The following is a 14,356-nucleotide window of genomic DNA, read 5'->3' on the forward strand; positions in this document are numbered from 1 at the left end:
ATTACTGCATCCCATTGGAAGTTGCTCCAGCTAGGGGGAAGAGCCCAACATTTCTTACCAAGATAAAAACAGAGGTTTGGGACACTAAGGGAGCCCCTTTCTCCACTGGACTCCAGAGGAAAACCGGATTTCTCCACATCACCACTGGACCTCTGGAGGGAAGCTGCACCTTGTACAGGAGCACTGCTCCAACTGAATCACATCTGTCACTGCAGGAGGATGCAGCCACCATTTAATGGGACTGCTACCAACACCCTGCCTGACGGGGTGTCAGGTTGTACCCTGACTTTGTCAGGGTTTGGAGTTTGTTTCTTTGTAGTACTGTATTTCTATTTTAATTTCCCTAGTAAATAATTGTTATTCCTAATTCCCATATCTTTGCCTGAAAGTCCCTTGATTTCAAAATTATAATAATCTGGAGGGAGGGGGTTTACATTCTCCATTTCCAAGAGAAGCTCCTGCCTTTCTCAGCAGACACCTGTCCTCCAAACTAAAACAGCAACTTTACATTATTTGTCCATATATAAGCAGCACCTGATTATAAGTTGCACTTCTGGGTTCAGACCAAAATTTTAGTCAAAATGGTGTGGCTTATAATCGTGAAATTACTGTACTTCTAAAGAGTTTCAAACTCCAAACAATTAACTGAATAATGGAGTAGTCTCCAATCTCATTTCTTCAAGGTCTAACTCAGACCAAATAAGAGAGTAAAATCAGTGAGACAAGCCAAGTACTTTATGGGATATCACAGAGAAAAATTTCACAAGATTTGGGAACAGAAAGGTTTAAAATTAGATTTAGTTCAAGAGAACTTTCTAGAAATGTATAATTTATGAAATAAACAGTAGATTGCAACATCATCTAATGAAAAATTATTCCTGTACTGCATGTGTTCTGGTCAAACACAATTGAAAGGAGAAGCAATATTCTCTTAGGACAGAAAAGACACCCTGGTTTCAGCAGAGGGTTTCCAAACCAAGAACAGCTGAACTGAGACTGCCTGCATAAAGCCAGAACTGTAGCAATTAATGAGTAGTACAGATCACATCAACAGCTAGCAGTGATAATTTTATTCAAAGGTTTAATTTGCAATCCCTGCATCCAATATGGTCCAGTGTTCTCTCAACAATGAGAAGAGTTTTTTCAAGCAGCCACACTGAAAAGTTCTATTGCAATGCAGTATTTTTCTAGTTTTATTTCACTTCATCTCACAGAATATTTCCTTCTTACAAGAAAAGCCTCTAGAACGAGAAATTTTACTCACTTGCTGTCAGTGGCATGTCTACAGCTCACAAGGACATGTGAAAGTCTAGCTCTGGAATGTGTCCTGCCGACAAAAAAATAAGGCAGTGGCATAGATGTAATCTGTCTGTCATTCCTAAAATTTTCTCTTAAATGTGAACTGGTTTTCCCCATTTGCACATCACACAGTATGTGAGACCTAAATTTATGGTTGTTCTCTTCCTAGGAATGCATTATTTTATAGGGTTTGAACTGATTTACATGTGAATCATATCTACTAACTGATGTTAGCTTTAAGATAATTTTCTAGAATTACTTATTACTGAAACCTTACATTACAATTAGAGATCACAAGATTTCATATAATAAATTGGGCAAGTATAACAGTCCAGTTCTGGTTTATCTCATTGTAAAGAGTGAATGAAGTTCAGATTTACTCTGGGTCTAAATTACCATAATTATTAGGTTTCTAAAACTGGGTATCAATTTGAGCTTTTCCCTTTTTCAACACTATAATTTACCACCAGAAACTTTTCTGTTACATTTTCTAAGAGATCAGAAGCCATAACATCTCATTAAATAGTATTACACTGGTAACATGAAAATTTATTTATATAAATAACTAAATCACCTGTTTTAAAATGCAAGTAACAGTAACATCAGAATATCAGAAAAGTGTCAAGGAAGCTATTGCAACACGGATACAAAGAAAGACAAGAGATACATGAAGGTAACTGTCTGAAAAATGGACAGCAATGAGACAAAGGAATAAGATTACCCTAAAATACTTCAGAACTCTACAGAAGACAAACTCTAGTGAATATACCATCTTTTTAACCACAAAGCCAACTTTGAAATTTGGAAAATAGAACAGGCTATGAAATTGTGCACTATTGACACCAAAGCAAAAAAATTTACATCTGTCTAAGCAGTTTTGAAATTTTTCTGCAGTCAGACTACAGATAGAACAGGAGGCGAAACCAGCAGAGGGTTCAGATGCTCAGGGGTTGATGCTGACACCTTCCCAGAGTGAAGTAAAATGTCCAACTTCCAGTAAAAGGCATCAGGCTTTTCCTGGCAAAACTGGCCCCCAGGGATAATGTAGATGGTATGGAATAAAAACATGGTCCCAACCACACTGCACTGAACTCTGCCCCTCTCTGTGACCAGGACAGTATCTCCCCTGCAGGATCACCCAAAAAGGAGTAATTAAAGCAACTTAATCCTATAGAATTATATTTGTTTCTAAATAATATTAATAAAGCTCTCTTCTCATTTTTTGGTTCACCCTCCCCCTGTTGCAACTGAAGTTTTTCTCCGGTGTTAGCTGGTTCCTTCATACATCCAACAGATTTCAAATGAATACACAGTAACCTAAAGTGCATTGTACCTGGCACTGCTAGGGACCAGGACAATATGTACAGACTTTATGGCAAAGAAATGCCCTTTCACCATGTCATCCACACGCCAGTAATCACTCTGGCCATTCTTTCCCTTTCTCAATTACGTTATTACTAGAGAGTAAATGAAGAAGAGGGGCCTAGCTCAGCTTCTATACAAATATGTACCCGTACAAATCTGTCTACGCTTTTGTCCTTTGTTCAGTTTTATATAAAACCTGTAAATCCACAATGTAGTCAGGACTCAAGAACTTTCTCTGATCTTTCTATCAGCTGTCACTACTTTAACACTAATACCATCCCAAAGCACCAGGAAAATATTAATTCATAGAGAAACTGGGTGTGCTTACCTAGAAGTGGCTCAACATATCCAGGAATGAGGAGTAATAAGGCTACTACAATAAATTTCATAATCACCAGGAAGAGTAAACATATTTTGCTGGAGCAGTGGAATGTATTCATAGTCCAATTGCAGTTACAAACATTTTATATTATTTTTGAAAATTTATTCCCCATTTACTGCTCTCTGTGTTCTATTTGTCAGAGTAAGGATTTCAGATACTGTAAGAACACCATTTAAATCTGAAACACAGTACATTTACTTTTGACTGTATCACACAATTCACCACAGACAGAGGTTTTCTCAGTTTAATCCTGTGTTGGATCTGTCTGGGATGGAGTTAATTTTCCCCATAGCAACCTGCAATGTGCTGCGTTTTGAATTTGTGACTAAAGCAGAGATTATATTAAAGAAGCATTTGCTAACAGTTATTGCACAACATTACAGAGTTAGTCTTTCTAACTCTTCACCTCAGTGAGTAAATTTGAGATGCACAAAAAGTTGAGAGGTGATGAAACCGATGATGCATCAAGTTAGATGATACTAACAAAAGGGATATTCCATGCCATATAACATCACTCTAAGTAATAAAACAAAATGGGGGGATTTTGGCATGGTAACCATTTTTTGTAGACTGGCTGGGCATCAATCTACTTGGGGGAGGTGATGAATGATTTGTCTTTCCATTATTTGTTTTATTTTCTTCCTTCTTCCTCTTTCCTTTGCTTACTTAACTAAGCATCTCTATCTCAAACCAAGAGCTTTCTTAGTTTTGCTCTTCCTGTAATTTCTCATGTCCCCTGAAGGACAGAGGGAGTAAGTGTTTGAGCTGTGCTTAGTTGCCTAATTATAGTTCATTTATAGCAGACCATTAAACTATTCATCTCATTTGACTTCAGCTACCCAGACCCATGGTTCAGATACCAAAGCTAACCTAAACATTTCTTCTCACTCCCTCTGTAATTTGTTGTGAGGTACAGGTAAGGACAGTCAAGAGATGATTTGCAGCCTTTTTCAGTCTCTCTCCCCCCAATGACCAAAGAAGGAACTTGAAATGTACCTCAGGTGCTGGCAATAGTGAAACCAGAGGACAAGCTTTGAGTTGGCATAAGCAAACTGTTAGGTGTCTGCTTTCACTACCTGGGCAGGTTTTGGATACCTAGCTTTGACTTCCCTACAGAGAAATCTGTGCACAGTGATGCTTATGTGTCTTGGTAAATGATCAGTGTTTCTTGGACTACAATCTGAATCCAAAACTTCATGGAGAGCTGTTCCACCTTTCTTGTAGGGTTCATGTACCAAAACTGCCAGATTAAATCAGGTTAAAATCAAACGCTTGGGAAAAAAAAAAAAAAAAAAGAGAGCCCTTTTCTAACTCAGCATGTCTTCTCACCACAAATCCTTCTCTCCAGCTTTGCTCTTCAGTCCATGACTTTTCACAGCCACAGCTTTTGCAGAAGCTCCCTGGGGCTCCTCATGCATGCTGGCCATGCAGCTGTCCCAAGTCACCCAAGTGGGCTCACTGCCTGAACTGCCTGCTGTGCCAGCCCCCGGCAGCTTGGACTCCACAGCTCCCTCAGCTCTGCGCTTTCTGTGAGAAAAGAGGCAATTGCCCCATTTGTCCAGTGAATCGTGGCTGAGCCTCTGTATTCTATGTTAGTTAAAGGCCCTGTCATTTTAGGGAAGCATATGATCCTGTATGCTGTATAATATGAGTGAACAAAGGGAACAGCCCATCCATGAGAATCAGACCTGCTGTGCACTTTTTTCTGAGCACAAGTAATAAATTTGGCATTTAACTTCCGCTGCATGTGCAGTCCACATGAGATGGAGACGTTCAAGGGGCTCAGGCAGCACTTCCCAGGAGCTCTGCAATTGCACAGTGCTGGGCTGTCTGCACATGGCAATCCTCAGCAGAGCACCGCAACAGCACTTCCAAACAAGGCACACACCAGTCTAGGATCCTGGGACACAGGACAGAGACAATGCCTGGGGTCTGCAGATGAAGTCTGATAAAACTGTCTGCCCTGCAAAGGCTGCCCACCAGCCTGGCATTTCTCCTTCAAAAAAAGATTCAAGGTGAAAAATAAATATGCCCAGGAAATCCTGGACACTTTGTAGGCATTCCCAAGCTGGCATCTGCGGTATCATAGCTCTCTTCCCAGCACTGCACATGTTAGACTGTCAAAATCTTAGAGAGGTTTGTCTACATGAGGCTCAAACACAGGAGTGACTGCAGTGCAAGCAGTAATTTGATAAATGTTATGGCAAGAACAATAGAAAGAGGTGTGTTGCCAAGCACAGTTCTGAGTTGCAAATGGAAGTAATGGAAACATGAGGTAAAGTTTTATTTCTGGATATTGGAGAGTGCATAGTATGGAATATTTTGGAATTCATTCCTGTTTGTTTGGGGACTTGTTTGATTGGGACAGATAGCATTTGGATTTTGTTCTGTGTTTTTTCTTCTTACCACATTTTTTGGCTTTTAGACATGAAACATCATGAAAGGAAAATTAGTAGGAAAAATTATTTCCATACTCTCCGAGCTCTGCTTTGCCTCTTAATGTCCTTTTCTTTCCTCTTATTGCTTTACGACACACCTGTGTTAAAAACTCAGTGTTGAGCATGGTAGATATAACAGTCTCTTCTGACTGCACTTTGAATTGAAAATGTGTGAATAAAAAGATAATAGGGGACATATTGAACTTAAAGAAAAACAAGCCTTGGACAAAATTGACTGATAAGTAGAAAGAAAAATTATTTTCCCTGGAGGTTTTTGCTGTGCCTCTAATTCTCATCAGTAATGTTCCAGAGGGATAATTTCAAAAACATCACTATGAGGGGCCCAAATGGAGCAGTAAAGTGGGTTAGTAGTGCGGGAATAAAGATCAGTTGCTAAACTTTGAACTCAAGTTCTAAAATGGATCATCTTCCTTGCAAAATAAAAATCAGGTTGTTAGGAAAAGTAGCTAACATTATGTGAACATATAATGCACTTCTAGCCCACTTTTCTCTTTCAAATACCCAGGAAAGTGACACCATGAGCAGCCGTCTGGTTTTTTTTCATATACAGGACATAGTTGAGCCTTTCAGATATTCTTCTTACCAGAGATAATGCTGGTAATATACGTGAATTAAAAACTATATAAAGAATTCTCCCCTCAGAATTACTGTATCTGCTGCTGTGGAAGAATTTATTTTTTACTTAGAGCATAGATTGTGACCATATGCAGTGCTGTTCTTTTAACTGTTCCTGCTGTTTTCTTTCCTTTAGACAGTTCCCATACTGGAAAGCTCCTGGAAATAATTTTGGAGTCAGAAATTCTTTCTGTGTAAAAAATGTGAGACTTCCTGCAGCTGTGGGATATGAGCCAGCAGACAGGAGATTTGGACTTGCTTGCCAGCTCCTTGCACAGTGCATGGCAGAAGAAAGGTCCACAATATCATCAAAGTTTGCTATGGAGGTTTTCCATTTAAGAACCAAGGCAACAACAAGTGCTAAACACTAAAACTGAAAGAGAAATAAAAGTATCATCTGGTTGTTCGGGACAGATATATATGTAGCTTTTTCACACTGATTTTTGTGAAGAGGAAACAGTGCCAGATGTGGCACTGGCCCACTATCTCCTCTTTCTGGTATGTCTCTTCCCTTTATCCTTTACATAGCCTGGACCTGGATCACACATAAGAGTTTCACCAGACTGATGGTAATACTTGAGCATCCTGAGTCCTCACTCCAGAGAGAAGGGAAAACAATTCCCAGAATAGTTCCTCCCAGAACAAACTCAGGGGAACATGCTCTGCTCTGGAAATGGGAAAACGTGCCAGTGGAGTCATAATGGGTTATCTCTTTTGTTAGCAAGATGGGAAAAAAGTGTACTAGTTATGAGTGAAATTTGAGCTCTAGGGAAAGTCAAGGAGAGTCCAGTGACAACTCCAGTGACAACATGATTTAACGCTATGTCTTTATTGCCAAATTTAAAAGGGCTTTTGGGCAAATATACTAAAAGCATTGCAAACATAATTGAAGCACTTCAGTCAAAATAATCTCACATAAGGGTTTCAGACCACATACTCACAAGTTTCTAAACTATTACTTTAATGGGTGAGAAACCTTGATTTCTCAAGTAAAACCTCCTTTAGCTGCCAGCCACAAACTGGCAAATCAGCACCACGCTTTTATTTTTCATCTGGAAATCTTAGCTAAGGTTGTTATTAGTTCAGGAGTCTCTCTATGTCCTGTTGCTTTATCCATTATAGGTTTCCCTAAGACAAATATTTTAAGTATCATTTAAAATGCAAATACAAAATGGACAAAGACAAGGGTAGTGTAGTATCCAAGTAGTATCCAAGCTGGGAATGTATGGCAAGCAAGTGTATGAGAAGAAGAGATTTTATGATTAAGAGTTGCAAAATACACAGGTAAAAGGAAATCAAATCATTATTGGACTGGAGTAGTCATTTAACCTTAAGCAGGCCTTGCAGCTCCATAATGGACTTTTGGCTATGGACCTCAAATGCAGGGCTGTGATTGATTAAATGAAGACCAAACTTCAGTGGCCGGCTTGATAGGACAGGCAGCTGGACCTTTCCTTTCCTTTAATGAGACCTGCTCCAGCCATACTGCACCCCAGTACATTCTTGCTGCTGCCATGTCACACGTTTTCTGCCAAATGCTAGGACAAAAAGAAGAAAATATAAATATTTGGTCTTAGCCTCATAACAAATTTACAGTGTTTGGTAAAGGTTAAAATGCCTGGCCATACGCTTGTTCTGTATTTTTTGTAGCTTTACTTTGTGCCAAAAAATATTTTTTTCCATATTGAAATCAACAAGTGGATTTAAGGAGAGGGAGGAGACAATGATCTAATATGCCTCAAAAGAGACAAACTTCTCTTTACCTTAAGGAAGGAGAAAACACTATAAAAAATTTTAAAATGTCTTTCACTAAAGTACAGAAGCTAATCCATTCAGGAAAGAGTCTGCTCACCTCAGGAGGACCTCAGGAGCATGAGTGAATGGCAGCATTTAATATTTAGCCCTAACCTAACTAGTGCCTTCTGAAGTGAGGCAGAGGCAATCAAACCATTCAGTGTCCAAACACAGAGTACCAGAATGTTCCAGTTGGTAGCTGTCTAACAGCTGCTGCACCTGCCGAAAAGCATCTTCTGCTCCTTACTGGACCTTAGGTATTACAGTCCATAGTGGTTTAGTCTATATAACCAAGAAAGTTTTATTCTGCTGCCCCCACACAGGCTTCTTCATTGGAGATGTGCTGAGGGATACACTCATTGGAGATGCAAATCCAAGGGATCCACGCAGAGCTGACAAGTATGTTACAGGACCTGCAGAGGATTAATGCCTTCCTGGTGAGCAGGTGGGGTGCCTTGGGGTATTAAACTCCTGTGTACAAGCAGCTGTATGGATGTTGATGAAGTCTGGAAAATTATTCTATAAATTATTGCCGAGTATCTGCAATAGGTTCAAGTTAATTATTCAGTACAGGTTCCATTAATTTTATTGACCGGACTGTCGGTGAGTGCTCAGACTTTAGTTCATATACAGAAGCCTGAATAAAGCCAGAGCTGAATCCCACTCTCATTGAGCATAGCCCAGAATGGTTTACACAGATCTTTGTTGATCTTAATCCTGCTGTATTGCAATGGAGACATGTTTCTTCTTTCCTACTTAGAGCACGATACTGGTTTTTCAGTTCTGTGCTTTTAATCACTTAGGTATAGAGTGTCTGAATATTTGTTTTCACTTTAGAATGTCTAAAAGAAGAACTAACCTTAATTCCAAATGCCATATTCAACCTCTTGGGAATTTTCAGATCTCCAAATAGCCATCTGCTTTGAGCCCATGTTCACAGACAGGGTCCAGCCTCCATGCCCGCATGCCGCAGGCTGGGTTCTGCTGGCCAGGACATGCATCCAGGCTGTGTGTGCAAGCTCAGCACTTCCCAGCTGAGAGACCTCTGACTGCCACATGACCAAAGCTCTGCTCCATTCCGTCTTGCTGTCTGAGCTATACCCTGACATCTCCTTGTGTGTAATCAACTGTCTCAGCCACAGTGCTATCCAGCTTCAGGATTTTTACCCAATGAGTCATTTACCCCCGTGCCAAAAAGGCTTTGTTTTTTCCTTCTTTGTTTTGCTTTGCTTTGTTTCTGTGTAAGACACAGCCAAACACGTTAGCCTTCCTTCAGGGATTCCCATACTCTGGACAACTGTACCATATGCAAATCTTTCTCACAAGGAATTCTCAGGACATAGCAACCTCAGTTACACACGTTTTTACTTACTGGTTATGAAAGACCAACTTCCCAGCTTCTGGTAGTCCTGGTAAGGCTGTGGATCATAGACCTCATTTAGAGAATCTCTAACTCCTTTGCCACAGGCAATTTCTGCACCATTGTTTAAAAATGTCCCTAGCATAGACATTGATAATGCAAACAATTGGAAATCAAGCACATAGCTTTACAGAGAAGCAACCAGACAGATGATTCTGTTGGCAAAGGTGTGTTAGCAGTCTTGTTTTATTTAGATTTCAGGCTTGGGTTGCCTCGGAGGAACTAATTGCTTCTAAATCCCTGAAAGTGACATGTATGCATCAACAGAGCACCCTAAGGTACTTCATTTTATTCAAATTCTTTAAGTGCTGGTAAACACAAGTGAGCAGGTAGACAGGCAGTGACTTGAAGCCTGTGGTGAAAGCAGATCTGAATGATGAGGGATCCATGTCTCGTCCACAGCATCTTTCACACAGTGCAAAACCCACAGACAAAATTTGTCCAAAATTTGTCCAAAATTTGTCATCTGTGCATTGTGAAGTGCACAGTTACCTGAAGTAGAATATATTTCAGGGCAATATATGTATGGGTATTACACTTACTATACAAACATTTGGTATAAACCTACACAATACAAGTAACATTTAAAATCAGCATTGGCTTTAGCCATTGAGAGGGATTTTGAGTACATGTTGCAATCCAAGACAAATATGGAGGTCAGAAAAAAAATTATAGTGGACATGACCAAATTTTTGCAGCCTTAAGAGGACAGTACTTGTATTACAAATAGCATTTTTAAAGCTACAAACCCAAACATTTTAAAAACCACATTGTGTGTCCTTGAATGCCTCTTGCATATGAATTGGAAACAGCAAAAGGAACTACACTGCAAAATGTGGTGCAAGTCTGAGTGTGGAAAATGTTCTTGTGAATCAGGAGGGTAGGTTCAGACACAGACTTCCTTAGTTCTACCACATGGCTGGAAGTCATGAAATTGTTTTCATGAGCAATCATGAAGTCTTTCTCTATGGCTGAAATAATGAAAAAAAAAAAAGCTCTGACTACTTTACATACATCAAGAAAGAAGATTTTTTAGAGATGGGGTTGGAGTATTAATTGTTTCTACAGGCTGATGCAGAGATTCTGAAACATCAGATACATTCCCACTTTTAAAGATTAAACGCAATCTATTCCTTTAAGTCAGATTTGTTTTCCCCTGCCAAACAAAAATGACATAACAAAGCAGGGAACCCATAAGCTCAAATACACCCTGGGTGATTTAACACAGCACATAAATGAATGCATAACTGGGCACTGCAGCACATTTTCTGTTTAAGTAGACTTGACTCAGAAAATATTTTAAATTTTTCTCTGAATTCATCTTTTACTCTGAAGTACAGCTATGCAAAATTGACACTTGGTTTCTCCTTATGTCTGACTCAAGTACGTCAAAGTATTTCACACTTCAGACCAGCCCTTTCTCCTTCCTCTCCCTTACTTCCACCGGGCTTACAGAGTAGCCTGACTCCATATAAATGCAGTAGGGTTAGTGAAATTAATTTGGCTAATATCAACCTTGAAAGCGGAAAGCCTACTTTAACACTAATAGAATTGAAATTTTCTCACAGCTGGCCTGATTTGATCACATAGTTTAGCAGCACAGACTGTATAACCAAGTAGAATATATCCCTAGAGAATTTCCACTGGGTTGCCCACTTTGCAAATTTCCTTTTGTGTAGTTCATTAAAGGTATCAATTAACTTATTGATCAGGCTTTAAAAAGTGAAAATGATCTAATGTTTTCATAGGCTTGAACTAAGCATAAACAGAAATATTTCTGAGAAACAAACTTTAAGGAGTGCACAAAAATTATATTATGGGGGTAAAGTTCAGTAGAAAATCAGAGCATAAACATACACACTAGAGAAAGAGAAGAGTTCAGAAAAGATTGAATATGTTGAATACTTACCAGCTGAGCCCTGCTACAGGAGGCAAGGCCAAATTCTTTTGGAGCGATAGGTTAAGGCTAAAATCCATTTGTTGTTGCTACTGTTCTGCTCACGATTATTTGGATTTTTTTACAAAATCTCCTTATGCACATGAAAGAAATCATTTGATTCCTTTATTAAATTGCATATTTATAATGAAATAGATTTCTCTGCAGACTCATAGAGATGCAGAGAGGATGACTGATCCATTTTCATTTGTTTTTCATGTTTTTCAAAACTTACCTGTATTGTTTTGCTGCTGCTTTGTATGACTGAATGAGCTTATATTTTCCCAAGTAGCTAATAACTTTTGCTATAAAAGATAAACACAATTTCACTGCAGTAACCAAAATGGGAGGAGAAAAAATATGAAAAAATCTATAGCTCAGACTCTAGAGAGGAACCTTTTTTTAGTCATATCAGCTCAAATTTCAAGTCTGCTTGAATTTTTAACTCTATTCCAGTGATAACTTACTCACTAGTTGAAGTTTATCTAAGCTTTTGTTTTGTTTTTCAGTTTCACCATACAGCTAAAGCAGAAGGATGATGAGGACAATATTTTATTGCCTCTGCACTCTTCCATATTTTTGCTTTCACTGCCTTTAAGCATCAAACAGTTATATTGTCTTGGTGTGAGGCATGCAGACATTTTAGCCAGTAGTAATTACGAGTAACAATGGATTCATCTGGGCATTTCTGACCACCTGACTCAAAGCCCAAGGTGCCCAGGAGTTAGCTCACAGCATGAAACAAAGCAAGATTTGAGTTCAACCCCAGTGGGCCTTCAGAGAAATAGCACCTCTGTTTGGAAGGTAAAGGCAGATAAAAAAGTGAAAGAAGGAACAACAGATCTGGCATTTTGGGGAGGGACACATTGCTCCATTTTTTCCAAGGATGGAAGGCAGGGTGCTCTGGTTTTTGGCTGTCCTGTGGTCTGAAATCTCATTGACAGCAGCAGGTCATGGGGAGGAGCAGTTAATTGCTTCTGGAGCACATCTGCTGGTTTCACTTTGTTAATAGGCACCAAGTTCATCACTGCAGGATGACTCTGCAGCAAGAACCACTACATGGATAGTGAGAGACATTAGGAGATTCCCATGAAAAGCACACACATCTGAGGTCACCTAAGGCACTAAATTCTGTCTGAGTTAAATTGCTAGGGTTTTCACTTACACCTTGGAAAATTCAGCAGATGCAGTCAGGAGGGAATAAAGTGATTTTCCAAAACAATACTCCTTCTCTTCTCTCACTGAAGGTGTACAGACAAGGTTAACAATTTACAGTAATTTCACGATTATAAGCTGTACTGAGTATAAGCCGCACTTCCAGGTGCCAGCAACTTTTCATTATGTCCATACATACATAAGCCGCACCTGATTATAAGCCGCATGTTACAATACAGAGTGTGATAAAAGGTATCTATTCTATCACCATCTGTTGAGGGTGGGGGCAGTGATCCTTATCTCCATGGCAAATACTCTGCTAATGGGCATTCATTGAAACCAGGTGAGGCATTGTTCTTTATCTTTTCACAACCCATCCTTCCTCCAGCGAGTCATTTTCTGCTAATGGCCCATTGAGTCCCACTGTGGGACTGATAAAATTACTGCATCCCATTGGAAGTTGCTCCAGCCGGGGGAAAGAACCCAACATTTCTTACCAAGATAAAAACAGAGGTTTTGGGACACTAAGGGAGCTCCTTTCTCCACTGGGCTCCAGAGGAAAACCGGATTTCTCCACATCACCACTGGACCTCCGGAGGGAAACTGCACCTTGTACAGGAGCACTGCTCCAACTGAATCACATCTGTCACTGCAGGAGGATGCAGCCACCATTTAATGGGACTGCTACCAACACCCTGCCTGACAGGGTGTCAGGTTGTACTCTGACTTTGTCAGGGTTTGGAGTTTGTTTCTTTGTAGTACTGTATTTCTATTTTAATTTCCCTAGAAAAGAACTGTTCTTCCTAATTCCCATATCTTTGCCTGAAAGTCCCTTGATTTCAAAATTATAATAATTTGGAGGGAGGGGGTTTACATTCTCCATTTCAAAGAGAAGCTCCTGCCTTTCTCAGCAGACACCTGTCCTCCAAACTAAAACAACTTTTTGTTCTTTGTCCATATATAAGCCGCACCTGATTATAAGCCGCACTTTGGGTTCAGACCAAAATTTTAGTCAAAATGATGCAGTTTATAATCATGAAATTACTGTAAATAGGCATTATTCTACCCTTGCCATGTAGGGACTTATACAGTAGAGAGAAAAAACTGAACTGAGGTTTGGTTCCAGCACTAAGCATTTTCTGAGGGACCTTCAGGAACTGATATGATTCTGAAAATATACTCTCTGTCTAGTTAACTTTTTCCTTCTATTCCTTAACAAGCTTACCTATCTGGCCAGAGAACATAAATTCACCATAATCACCCACCCTACTTTCCCATGATTCTGCCTTTGCTTTAGCTATTTTTTTTCCTTTAATACCCTAGCTTACATTTGATAAACTATGATCCAGTAAATAAACTCTAGTCCAATCCACCAGTGGATAAAAACTGGAATGACTAAACAAAAAGGGGATTTTGCTAATCATCATGTGGGTTATGCATTTCTACCCTTTCTTGAGCCTGCTTGTTTCCATTACAGGGCATTTTAAGAGAAGACTCTTACTTTCTACTGACGGAATGGGCCCTAATGACCACTGGAACCTCCAAGGACCACTGTATAGCAAAAAATAAGCAAAAAAATGCACAAAAGAGAAGAATGTGTCTGTCAATCAGGATGATTTAGTTCTTCTATCACTATTGCACAAATTTAATTAGATTTGACCAAAACTTTTCACTTGAGTTTTCATTGCCCAAGGAAGCTTTTGTAGATCATATTGACCCAGACAAAACAATTACAAAATTGTCTGAACTATAAATATTCCTCTTTCTTTCTTTAGCCTTGGCTTGCATTTCTTTTTCCTTGACTTAAGCAATACTATTTCATTCTGAAAGGTTCAAGGGGAGTGAATCAAAAAATTAGTAAATAAAACAAATATAAGATAGATAAATAACAGAACCCTGTTGTGGTTTATCTAACCCTCACTAGCCATGAG

The sequence above is a fragment of the Catharus ustulatus genome, chromosome 3, assembly GCF_009819885.2.
Source record: "Catharus ustulatus isolate bCatUst1 chromosome 3, bCatUst1.pri.v2, whole genome shotgun sequence".
NCBI lineage: Eukaryota > Metazoa > Chordata > Aves > Passeriformes > Turdidae > Catharus > Catharus ustulatus.